The sequence below is a fragment of the Bufo bufo genome, chromosome 3 (assembly GCF_905171765.1).
Source record: "Bufo bufo chromosome 3, aBufBuf1.1, whole genome shotgun sequence".
Taxonomy (NCBI): domain Eukaryota; kingdom Metazoa; phylum Chordata; class Amphibia; order Anura; family Bufonidae; genus Bufo; species Bufo bufo.
Genome location: NC_053391.1, coordinates 328,783,623 through 328,797,158, shown reverse-complemented (window position 1 = coordinate 328,797,158; position 13,536 = coordinate 328,783,623).

The window sequence follows — 13,536 nt, the reverse complement described above, 5'->3', positions numbered from 1 at the left end:
CTATATATGGTTTTAATATACCACCTCACCCACTTAGACCGGATCGTATGACACATTGCCCAAAATGCGGTCAAGGTTTCACGGATCTTTTTCATGGTCTCTGGTCCTGTCCTAAGAGTCAGCAACTATGGTCTGCGACGGGTGAGATGGCGTATGAGATATAGGGATGGAGATTTACATTACATCCCTTGTTATATTTATTTCACTGGGTAGAAGATACTGATAGGGAAGGGAGTCCCCCTCAGTTGTTCCACTCACTCTGCATGGTTGCCAAACGCCAAATACTACAACACTGGCTGCGGTCGGAGTTACCGACAATTGCCGATATACATATACAAATTAAAGCTCTTTTTAATCTGGAGAAACTGGTGACTTTTCATACTAAAGAAAAACATGCAAAGAAATTGTTCCAGAAGTGGAGGAGCTATCTTGTCAAATATATGTCAGATGCCAAATTACGGGCTATTGTGCAACCATTTACTATGACGGAGTGGTACTTGCTGGAGCAGCTGCGGGGGAGTCTGGGTAGATTACAGGTCCAGGAGGGGAGTGAGAGGTTGACTTGACCGTAGATATGATCTCCAGTAGAAGTCATTCTTTAAATCACAGGTGAATCAATTTTATTTTCTTGTAGCAATACAGTACATCAGAAATATGTCTTGTTAGCTCGCTTTAGGATGTATGCAGTGGTATCCCATTGATTGTTTTGAGTTGTTAATGTTTTCGTTAAACATTGTGATTCTTAGCAAATTTCAATAGGGTCTGTGTACCCTTTTATATAACATGCAGTCACAATTGCAATATGTCTTGTATACCTTGTCAAACACGGGGCATATGGCCCTAATGTTGTCATTTTAAAGTGAAAAAAAGTAATAAAGATTAAATATAAAAAAATAATAATACGGAAACGGATCCGCAAAAAAAGGATGACATACGGAAACCATGCGGATCTATTGACTTGGATGGGGCTGCGGACCGATCTGTGCGGACAATAGTAGGACATGCTTTATATTTTTGCGGACTAGAAATGCGGAAACACGGATGCGGACAACATACTGAACGTTGTCCGCACATTTTATTCACCCATAGAAATGAATGGATCCGCATCTATTCCGCAAAATGCGGAACGGATGTGGATAAAATTATACGGTCGTGTGAATGTATCCTAAGTCGCGATCTGCCCCCGGGGGAGTGGTCTCTAGGTCAGGAAGTCTTTCTCCACCTAACGAGATGTTGGGGTGTTCCCCATATAGACCTAATCACTACTCAGGCCAATGCCAAGGTACCCCGATTCTGTTCTCTGTTCATGGAGGACTATCTCTGGGCTCTGGATGCCCTCTCAGTTCCATGGCACTTCAAGTTGGCCTATGTGTTTCCACCCATTCCAGTGATCCCAAAGATCTTACAGAAAATCAAATGGGACCAGGTCAACAATTCTAGCATGCCCATAATGGCCCAAACGGGCATGGTTCACACCCCTGATGATGATGAGCTGTAACACCTTCTGGAAGCTCTCATCATCAGGGATGAGAACCATGCCCGTTTGGGCCAGTATGGGCGTGGTAGGCCAACTTGAAGTGCCATGGAATTGAGAAGGCATGAAGTGAATACAAGGCACTTAATAATGTATTGTGATTGTCCATATTGCCTCCTTTGCTTCCTTTATTCATTTTCCATCACATTATACACTGCTTGTTTCCATGGTTACGACCACCCTGCAATCCAGCAGTGGTGGCCGTGCTTGCACACTATAGAAAAAGGCGCCAGCCTCTCTAATGACTACTACCATTGGAGTGTGCGTACGCCAACACTTTTTCCTATAGTGTGCAAGCATGGCCACCTCTGCTGGATTGCAGGGTCATCATAACTATGGAAACAAGCAGTGTATAATGTGAAATGAATCAATTCAGCAAAGGGGGCAATATGCTCAATCACAATACATTAGTAACTGTCTTGTATTAACTTGTTTGCTACATGATAAAGGCCATTTTCTGAAGTGAGACAACCTCTTTAAATCTCCAATCTCATATATTAAACAGAAAACTAACCGCAGGGAAGAGGAGCTGGCTGCTAGGTGCAAAGCACACGAGTCTTAGTTTACACGGCAAGCAACAGAGGAGCATAGGAAAGAGTGGCTACTGAAAGTATTAAGTTACAGGAAGATTTTTTTTTCTTAAGCAGCAGCCATTTGAGGTAGGGAATCAGGCAAGGAGGCTCCTAGCTCATAGCAACCAGTTTACCCAGGCCATACTGCGCATTAGATTCACAATTGGCGATATCTTAGAGAAGGACCTGGCTATTGCTTCTAGATTCCAGGAGTTCTATGCAGATCTTTGTGTGTCTAGGGTTAACTACCCTTTGGACTCCCTAAAAGAGTATTTAGATGAGTTGGTCTTTCCGACCCTCTGCACTGGGGACTTGGCACTTCTGGAAAGTGAGATCACATTGGAGGACCGCGTTAAAAATCTGACTGATGGGAAGTTCCAAGGGCCAGATGGTCTTCCACTGGAAGTTTATAAGAGGTATCTAGATCGCTTAGGACCTCATCTTCAGGCTATGTATCAGTCTGCTTTCTTGTTGGGCACATTGCCTGGGTTTCTTGACAATGCTACTATTGTGATACTGTTGAAACCGGACAAGTACCCACTAGAGTGTGGGTCATATAGACCCATATCTCTTCTTAACCTAGACTATAAAATCCTGACTAAATATCTGGCAAACAGATTAAATAAGTTTATCACATCCTTTGTGCATGATGACTAGTTGGGGTTCATTCCGGGGTGTTGTACATCACCAAACATTCGCAGAATGCAGGCTGTGTTGCAGAAAGTAAACAGGTACAGTTGCAAGAAAAAGTATGTGAACTCTTTGGAATGATATGGATTTCGGCACAAATTAGTCATAAAATGTGATCTGATCTTCATCTAAGTCACAACAATAGACAATCACAGTCTGCTTAAACTAATAACACACCATAAAAAGCACACACCAGTTCTGGGTTTGCTTTTCACAAGAAGCATTGCCTGATGTGAATGATGCCTCGCACAAAAGAGCTCTCAGAATACCTACGATTAAGAATTGTTGACTTGCATAAAGCTGGAAAGGGTTATAAAAGTATCTCCAAAAGCTTTGCTGTTCATCAGTCAACGGTAAGACAAATTGTCTATAAATGGAGAAAGTTCAGCACTGCTGCTATTCTCCCTAGGAGTGGCCGTCCTGTAAAGATGACTGCAAGAGCACAGCGCAGTCTGCTCAATGAGGTGAAGAAGAATCCTAGAGTGTCAGCTAAAGACTTACAAAAGTCTCCGGCATATGCTAACATCCCTGTTAGCGAATCTACGATACGTAAAAACACTAAACAAGAATGGATTCATTGGAGGATGCCACAGAGGAAGCCACTGCTGTCCAAAAAAAACATTGCTGAACGTTTACAGTTTGCACAAGAGCACCTGGATGTTCCACAGCAGTACTGGCAAAATATTCTGTGGACAGATTAAACAAAAGTTGAGTTGTTTGGAAGAAACACACAACACTATGTGTGGAGAAAAAGAGCACAGCACACCAACATCAAAACCTCATCCCAACTGTTAAGCATGGTGGTGGGGGCATCATGGTTTGGGGCTGCTTTGCTGTGTCAGGGCCTGGCGGATTGCTATCATAGAAGGAAAAATGAATTCCCAAGTTTATCAAGACATTTTGCAGGAGAACTTAAGGCTCCGACTCCTCAGTTTTTGGTACTTCCGACTCCACTGTATTTAATATGCAAATGTACAAACCGGATTCCAAAAAAGTTGGGACACTAAACAAATTGTGAATAAAAACTGAATGCAATGATGTGGAGATGGCAAATGTCAATATTTTATTTGTAATAGAACGTAGATGACAAATCAAACGTTTAATCCGAGTAAATGTATCATTTTAAAGGAAAAATACGTTGATTCCAATTTTCACGGTGTCCACAAATCCCCAAAAAGTTGGGACAAGTAGCAATAAGAGACTGAAAAAAGTAAATTTGAGCATAACGAAGAGCTGGAAGACCAATTAACACTAATTAGGTCAATTGGCAACATGATTGGGTATAAAAAGAGCTTCTCAGAGTGGCAGTGTCTCTCAGAAGCCAAGATGGGTAGAGGATCACCAATTCCCACAATGTTGCGCAGAAAGATAGTGGAGCAATATCAGAAAGGTGTTACCCAGCGAAAAATTGCAAAGACTTTGCATCTATCATCATCAACTGTGCATAACATCATCCGAAGATTCAGAGAATCTGGAACAATCTCTGTGCGTAAGGGTCAAGGCTGTAAAACCATACTGGATGCCCGTGATCACCGGGCCCTTAAACGACACTGCACCACAAACAGGAATGCTACTGTAAAGGAAATCACAGAATGGGCTCAGGAATACTTCCAGAAACCATTGTCAGTGAACACAATCCACCGTGCCATCCACCGTTGCCAGCTAGAACTCTATAGTGCAAAGAAGAAGCCATTTCTAAGCAAGATCCACTAACTCAGGCGTTTTCACTGGGCCAGGGATCATTTAAAATGGAGTGTGGCAAAATGGAAGACTGTTCTGTGGTCAGACGAGTCACGATTCGAAGTTCTTTTTGGAAATCTGGGACGCCATGTCATCCGGACCAAAGAGGACAAGGACAACCCAAGTTGTTATCAACGCTCAGTTCAGAAGCCTGCATCTCTGATGGTATGGGGTTGCATGAGTGCATGTGGCATGGGCAGCTTGCATGTCTGGAAAGGCACCATCAATGCAGAAAAATATATTCAGGTTCTAGAACAACATATGCTCCCATCCAGATGTCATCTCTTTCAGGGAAGACCCTGCATTTTTCAACAAGATAATGCCAGACCACATTCTGCATCAATCACAACATCATGGCTGCGTAGGAGAAGAATCCGGGTACTGAAATGGCCAGTCTGCAGTCCAGATCTTTCACCTATAGAGAACATTTGGCGCATCATAAAGAGGAAGGTGCAACAAAGAAGGCCCAAGACGATTGAACAGTTAGAGGCCTGTATTAGACAAGAACGGGAGAGCATTCCTATTTCTAAACTTGAGAAACTGGTCTTCTCGGTCCCCAGACGTCTGTTGAGTGTTGTAAGAAGAAGGGGAGATGCCACACAGTGGTGAAAATGGCCTTGTCCCAACTTTTTGGGTATTTGTTGACACCATGAAATTCTGATTCAACATATTTTTTCCTTAAAATGGTACATTTTATCAGTTTAAACTTTTGTTCCGTGATTTATGTTCTATTCTGAATAAAATATTAGAAGTTGGCACCTCCACATCATTGCATTCAGTTTTTATTCACAATTTGTATAGTGTCCCAACTTTTTTGGAATCCGCTTTGTATTTTATACATTCCTTGAAGGAAAGAAAGGCAACATACATGTCATTACCACAGAACTACTGGCTAGGAAGCCAACAGTCTACTGTATTGAACAGTTTAAGCAAAAGACAAACACAATGTGTTCCACCAAGTTCTTCTAAGCTCTTATAGCAGAGAGAGGTAGTTGGGCAGAAGCTGCTGCCTTCTCCTTTGTGTGCTGATCTTCTGCTGAAGATAGAGCAGTGGGAGGATCCAGGAAGGGGCAGGGGAAGGGACATTTATTTTAAAACATGATTTCCCTAGTAGAATCCCACAGTCATGTTTAAAGTTTAAGCTAACAATCTGAGTTTACAAGTTTTTATAGCCTTAGCTGAATGACAGCAGTTTTTCAAATGGTTTACAGCTTCAGTCTTGAACTATTGACTATCAATTCCCTTCACTTATATAAGTGTCTCCAGTCCTGCAAAAAACATATTTACTTAATCAGTTATCAGTGAGAGACTAGGTTAACCATGGGTGTTGCGTTCCCTGTAACAGCGGAACACAACACAATGGAAAGTATAAGTATTGCCGCTCCTTAACTGTGCGTTGCGTGTCATACAATGAAGCATATGAAAAGCATGCTTCTTCACGGTCACTTAACGTGTTCGTTTTGCGGTAACGTGACGCACTGCATGCATTGGCCTTTAATCTTACAGTAGAGAAGTAATTAATTATAACTTTTTGTGAATTGGGACATTTAAACTTTTTAAATTTTTTATTCCAATTTAAATTGAGTCGGAGTCGGTTCATTTTTGCAGACTCCGACTCCAGGTATCCAAAATTGCCTCCGACTTCGACTCCACAGCCCTGAACAGGACGACGACCCAAAGCATAGAAGTAAATCAACAACAGAATGGCTTAAACAGAAGAAAATACGCCTTCTGGAGTGGCCCTGTCAGAGTCCTGACCTCAACCCGATTGAGATGCTGTGGCATGACCTCAAGAAAGCGATTCACACCAGACATCCCAAGAATATTGCTGAACTGAAACAGTTCCTTAAAGGTGGGAAGACAATGTAATAGAGCAGCACGAAATGCCAGCAGAATGCTTGGATGTATAGGGAGAGGTATAAGCAGTAGAAAGAGTGAAGTGCTTATGCCGCTGTACAGAACACTGGTGAGACCTCACTTGGAGTATTGTGCGCAGTACTGGAGGCCATATCTCCAGAAGGATATAGATACTCTAGAGAGAGTTCAGAGAAGAGCTACTAAACTAGTACATGGATTGCAGGATAAAACTTAACAGGAAAGGTTAAAGGACCTTAATATGTATAGCTTGGAAGAAAGAAGAGACAGAGGGGATATGATAGAAACTTTTAAATACATAAAGGGAATCAACTCGGTAAAGGAGGAGAGCATATTTAAAAGAAGAAAAACTACCACAAGAGGACACAGTTTTAAATTAGAGGGGCAAAGGTTTAAAAGTAATATAAGGAAGTATTACTTTACTGAGAGAGTAGTGGATGCATGGAATAGCCTTCCTGCAGAAGTGGTAGCTGCAAATACAGTGAAGAGGTTTAAGCATGCATGGGATAGGCATAAGGCTATCCTTCATATAAGATAGGGCCAGGGACTATTCATAGGATTCAGATATATTGGGCAGACTAGATGGGCCAAATGGTTCTTATCTGCCGACACATTCTATGTTTCTATGTTTCTGTATAGAGGAATGGTCAAGAATTACTCCTGACCGTTGTGCATGTCTGATCTGCAACTACAGGAAACGTTTGGTTGAAGTTATTGCTGCCAAAGGAGGTTCAACCAGTTATTAAATCCAAGGGTTCACATACTTTTTCCACCTGCACTGTGAATGTTTACATGGTGTGTTCAATAAAAACATGGTAACATTTAATTATTTGTGTGTTATTAGTTCAAGCAGACTGTGATTGTCTATTGTTGTGACTTAGATGAAGATCAGATCACATTTTATGACCAATTTGTGCAGAAATCCATATCATTCCAAAGGGTTCATATACTTTTTCTTGCAACTGTATCTCTAGACGCCGCCAAAGCCTTTAATTCTTAGAGTGGGGGTATTTAAGGGAAGTGTTGAGCAAATTTGGCAATGGCCCTGCCTTCATGCACTGGGTTGAGACTTTATATAAACAGCCTAAAACGAGTGTTTTGGTTAATGGGCATCAATCGTCTACAACTGGCAGGGGTGTCCACTCTCCCCCTTATTATTCGCTCTTGCAATAAAACCTTTGGCTCTTTGGCTACGTCAAGATGAGAGATATAGAACTGTAAAGGTGGGAGACTGGAATAATAGGGTTGGCCTATACACTGATGATCTTATCCTTTTTATGTCAGGTAGAGGACACTCTTCCATGTACTACGGGTCTTGTAGATCATTTTGGGTCCTTTTCCGGTTTACAGATCAATTGGTCTAAATCCTTCCTCATGCCCTTATGGAATCCGCAATGACCTGCAGTATATTATAACTTACCAGTTGTTGATTCTTTTAAGTATCTCAGTATATTTATAAAAAATCTGACCAGTTTATACCTAGACCAGGGGTATTTCATTGATAGATTTAAGTCTTGCAGTTTGCTCCCTTTATCCATGGCGGGATGCATCAATTATATCAAAATGCTACTTTTGCCTAAGGGGCATTATATTTTAGAACATGCCTGTGTCCCCATCCCGAAGAGATTCTTTGTCAGGTTGCACTCTCCAATGGCCACTTCAGACCCAACTAATAGCACATAGGAGAACGATTTCAGTATACAGTGCCTTGCAAAAGTATTCACCCCCTTGACTTTTTTTGTATTTTAGAGCCTCACAACCTGGAATTAACATGGATTGTTTAAGGATTTGCATCATTTAATTTACAGAACATGCCCACAACTTTGAAGATGTGTTTTTATTTATTTATTTATTGTGAAGCAAACAAATAGGACAAAATAACTGAAAAAGTCAATGTGCATAAATATTCACCCCCCTAAAGTCAATACTTTGTAGAGCCACTTTTTGCGGAAATCACAGCTCCAAGTCTCTTTGGATAAATTTCTATGAGCTTGCCACATCTTACCACTGAGATTTTTGTCCATTCCTCCTTGCAAAACTGCTCCAACTCCTTCAAGTTGGATGGTTTGCGCTTGTGAACAGCAATCTTTAAGTCTGATCACAGATTTTTAATTGGATTGAGATCTGGGCTTTGACTAGGCCATTCCAATACATTTACATGTTTCCCCTTAAACCACTCAAGTATTGTTTTAGCAGTGTGTTTGGGGTCATTGTCCTGCTGGAAGGTGAACCTCCGTCCTAGCCTCAAATCACGAACAGAGTGGTACAGGTTTTGCTCAAGAATATCCCTGTATTCAGGCTCGGACTGGCCCACAGGGGTACAGGAGAATCCCCCGGTGGGCCCCTAGTCTCCCACCCCCTGCATAAGTGGCACATAACACAGTAGACTTACTGCACTACATACATATATTCAATGTATAGCACCTCAACCAGCCTATGTTCATATAAAAAACGTGTTTATTTATTATATTTAAAGGTATCCATATGGTGGGCCCCCAAAATAAATTTTACTGGTGGGCCCTAGGTACCCCAGTCCGACGCTGCCTGTATTTAGCACCATCCATCTTTCCCTCAACTCTGACCAGTTTCCCAGTCCTGGCTGCTGAAAAACATCCCCACAGCATCATGCTGCCACCACCATGTTTCACTGTGGGGATGTGTTCTTTGGGTGATGTGATGTGTTGGGTTTGCGCCAGACATAGCGTTTTCTTTGATAGGCGTCTCCCACATGCCTTTTTGCAAACTCACAACATGCCTTTTTGTTTTTTGCTGAAAGTAATGGCTTTCTTCTGGCCACTCTGCCATAAACCCCAACTCTATGGAGCGTACAGCTTATTGTCATCCTATGTACAGATACTTCAATCTCTGCTGTGGAACTCTGCAGCTCCTCCAGGGTTACCTTAGGTCTCTGTACTGGCTCTCGGATTAATGCCCTCCTTGCAAGGTCCATGAGTTTTGGTGGGAGGCCGTCTCTTGGCAGGTTTGCTGTTGTGCCCTGTTCTTTCCCTTTGGTTATGATAGATTTGATGGTGCTCCTGGGGATCATCAAAGATTTGGATATTTTTTTATAACCTAACCCTGACTCATACTTCTCAACAACATTGTCCCTTACTTGTTTGGAGAGTTCCTTGGTCTTCATGGCAGTGTTTGGTTAGTGATGCTTCTTGCTTAGGTGTTGCAGCCTCTGGGGCCTTTCACAAATAGTGTGTATATGTAATGACAGATCATGTGACACTTAGATTGCACACAGGTGGACATCATTTCACTAATTATGTGACTTCTGAAGGTAATTGGTTGCACCAGAGCTTTTTATGGGCTTCCTAACAAAGGGGGTGAATACATACGCACATGCCAATTTTCAGTTTTCTATTTCTAAACAATAGTTTTATTTATATATTTTTCTCATTTCCCTTCACCAGCTTGGACTATTGTGTTCTGATCCATCACATAAAATTCAGATTAACAAAACCTTGAACTTAAGGCTGTAATGTACCAAAATATGAAAAAAGTCAAGAGGGTGAATACTTTTGCAAGGCACTGTACCCCCTGATTGGTGTCTATACCACACAAGGCCTTGGGGCATAATTTCTATGCTGTATAAACATTTAATAGATTCTACAGTATCTGCCACACCTATACCAGCATTGACCAAATCGATGGAATTTCTTCCCTCCTTGTCTAATGAGGACTGAGCGGAGGCTCTAGAGCAGGGGTGGAGAACTTCCGGCCCGTGGGATCATTTCATGCGGGGCCCCGAGCCCCTGCCAAAACATATTGTGAAAACGCTAATGACCGCTTCCGATATGGAATCGGTCATTAGCATGTGGGAGGCAAGGGAGGTGAGAACAGCACTGTTTGTCCTCACCTTCCCCAGCCCCGCACTTTGTCCTGACACATACAGCATCAGGACGTAGTGCACATAGACACACACTATGACCTGACGCTGTGCTGTCAGGTCACAGTACAGCCCAGGGAGGGTTAATGAATCTGCCAAGCGGCAGTGCCATCTAGAGCTGGAGGGGTACGTTTATTTATTTTAAATGTCTGATCTGAGGCTAATGGAGGTTGGGGAAGGCCTGATCTGAGGCTGGGGGTCTTATTTTTGGCTAGGGGTCTGATCTGAGGCTTGGGGGGTCTGATTTGTGGCTAGGGGTCTGATCTGAGGCTGGGGGGCTATTGGGGGGTCTGATCTGAGGCTGGGAGGTCTGATTGGGGGTCTGATCTAAAGCTGTAGAGGGTCTGGTTTGAGGTTGGGGGTCTGATCTGAGGCTGGGAGGTCTGATGGGGTGTGATCTAAGGCTGGGGAGGGTCTGGTCTGAGGCTGGTGGTCTGACCTGAGGCTTGGGGTTCTGATCTGAAGCTAGGGAGGGTCTGATTGGGGTCTAATCTGAGGATGGGAGGTCTGATGGGAGTCTGATCTGCGGCTGATTTATGTTGGGGGGTCTGATAGGAGGCTGATGGAGGTGGGGGGCAGATCTGAGGCTGAGAAAGGGACAAAGGCAGGGACAGTTGCGAAGAAAGAGGCAGGGAAAGTGAAAGCTGGGTGAACCCCTCTCTGGACCCCCCTGGGATGAACTTGGCTGCCACTAATGCCAAATAAAGAACTAAATATATAACATTCTGAACTCAAAAATTTGACTGCTATGTGTGGTCAAAATGGTGCCTGTACTATATGTAATATATATAGTGCAGGCACCATTTTGTGCTGCAAAAATACAGCGCTCTAGATTTTTTTAATTGAAGCGCAGTTTCTGTAACTTACCGTTAAGTCAGTTATATGTTTGACCAAATACAGCAGTCAGCAGCAGTTACAAATATCCAAATAGCCCTCGGCAGCAAAAAGGTTCCCCACCCCTGCTCTAAAGTCTCCATTGCTGGTCTCCCTCTATTAATAATAGGTTAATCCAGCTTATTATAGTGCATCGTTGTTATATCACCCCGACCAGACTGTACCACATGGTCCGGCTGTCACATACCAATTGTCATATATGTAGTGCCCCTCAGGCTGATTTTTGGCATCTCATGAGGTCCTGCACTCTTGTGAATGCATTCTGGTCAGCAGTAGTAGTTGTCCTTTGTCAGATTACGGTGCGCCCAGTTCCTATGGATCGTGGGTTCTGTTTATTAGGGGTCATACTGGAGGACCAGTGGACGTACCATGAGAGGATCTTCCTACGGGAGACTTGATTTTTGGCCCAAAAGGACATAGCTTTAAGATGGATGGGGGACCATCTGCTCAGCATTAGTCAGTGGAAAGCTTTAGTAAATCAAATAGTATCATTTGAGAATGTACTCTTTAAGCGTAGGTGATGTCCCCAAAATTCCAGAACCTGTGGAGGGTTTGGCGTTCTTCTTATCTTACTGTAACAGCAAGGGCTCTTTTTCACCCTTAGTTGTGATAGATACATTTCTATAACTGATCTGAGGCAGTGTATTGTCCTACTGTACCAAAGACCTCAACTGTAACTGTGATCTTGTGACTTTATTCAGCTTTCCCTCAACATTGACCAGTCTTCCTATCCCAGCTACTAAAAAACCCTCCACAGCATGATAACCCCCATCACCATGCTTTACTGTAGGGAAGATATTGGGCAGGTGATTAGCAGTGCCTGGTTTTCTCCAGGCTTGAGGCTTAGAATTGAGGCCAAAAAGTTCAATCTTGGTTTCATCGGTCCACAGAATCTTGTTTCTCACAGTCTGAAAATCCTTTCAGTGCTTTTTTTCCCCCCTAAATTCCAGGTGGGCTTTAACATGTATTTTACAGAGTAGATACTTCTTTCTGGGGGCACTCTGCCAAAACCTAGATTGGTAGAGTGCTGCACTGATGGTTGATGTTCTGGACATTTTTCCTATTTGCACACAAGATTTTTGGAGCTCAGCAAGAGTGACCATTGGGTTCTTGGTCACATCTTTGACCAAGGCCCTTCTCCCCGATTACTTAATTTGGTGGGGCGGCCAGTTCTAGGAAGAATCCTGGTTGTTCCAAACTTCTTCCATTTAAGAATTATGGAGGCCACTGTGCTCTTTGGAACTTTCAGTGCAACAGAATTTTTGTAGCTTTCTCCAGATCTGTGACTCCACACAATGCTGTCTCTGAGCTCTACAGAAAGTTCTTTCCTCCCAATGGCTTGGTTTTTGCTCCAATATGCATCGCCACCCATGAGACATTATATAGACAGGGGTGTATCTCTCCAAATCATGTCAAATCAACTGAATTTACCACAGGTATACTCCAGGCAAGGTGTGGAAACATCTCAAAGACGATTAACGGGAGGCCTCAGAGCTAAATTTCATGTGTCATAGGGTCTGAATATTTTGTCTTTTAGTGACATTTTAGTTTTTCCTTTTGAATAAATTTGCAAATATTTCTACAGTTATGTTATCTCTTTCTCATCATGGTATTCGGTATTGAGTGCAGATTGATGGGAAAATTTAAAATTTTGTTTAATTTCAGCAGAAGGCCACAACATAACAAAATGAAAAGGTTTGAAGACTTTCCAAATACATTGCACATACCAAGCTACCTAGTCTGCAGGTGGCATGCCGCATGAGTGCTGCTTAGGAACAGGGCCACCAGAGTAAGGCTACTTTCACATCTGTGTTTTCCTTTTCCGGTTTTGAGATCCGGCAGAGGATCTCAAAACCGCAGGAAAATGCATCAGTTTGAATAATGCAACCGGCTGCATCTGTTAAGAACGGATCTGGTTGTATTATATCGAAAATGAACATACCAGATCCAACATCAAATACCATTTTAAGTCAATGGGTGCAGCATCAGTTTTTTTGTGTCCGAAAAAAATGGATCCGGCAGCATTGACTTACATGGTTTTTGATGCTGGATCTGACATGTTCAGTTTCCCATGCTGCACACACAAAAATGCTGCTTGCAGCGGTTTTGTGTTCGGCATGGGAATGCAACAAAACTCTTTGTGCACTCCGTTCTGGTGTGTTCAGTATTGTCCCCATTGATAATGGATGGGGACAAAACTTAAGCATTTCCCTCCAGTTTCCAGATGCTCTGCCAGATCTCAAAACCGGAAAGGAAAACGCAGATGTGAAAGTAGCCTAAGGCCTCTTTCACACTTGCGTTGTTGGGATCCGGCATGCACTTCCGTTGCCGGAGGT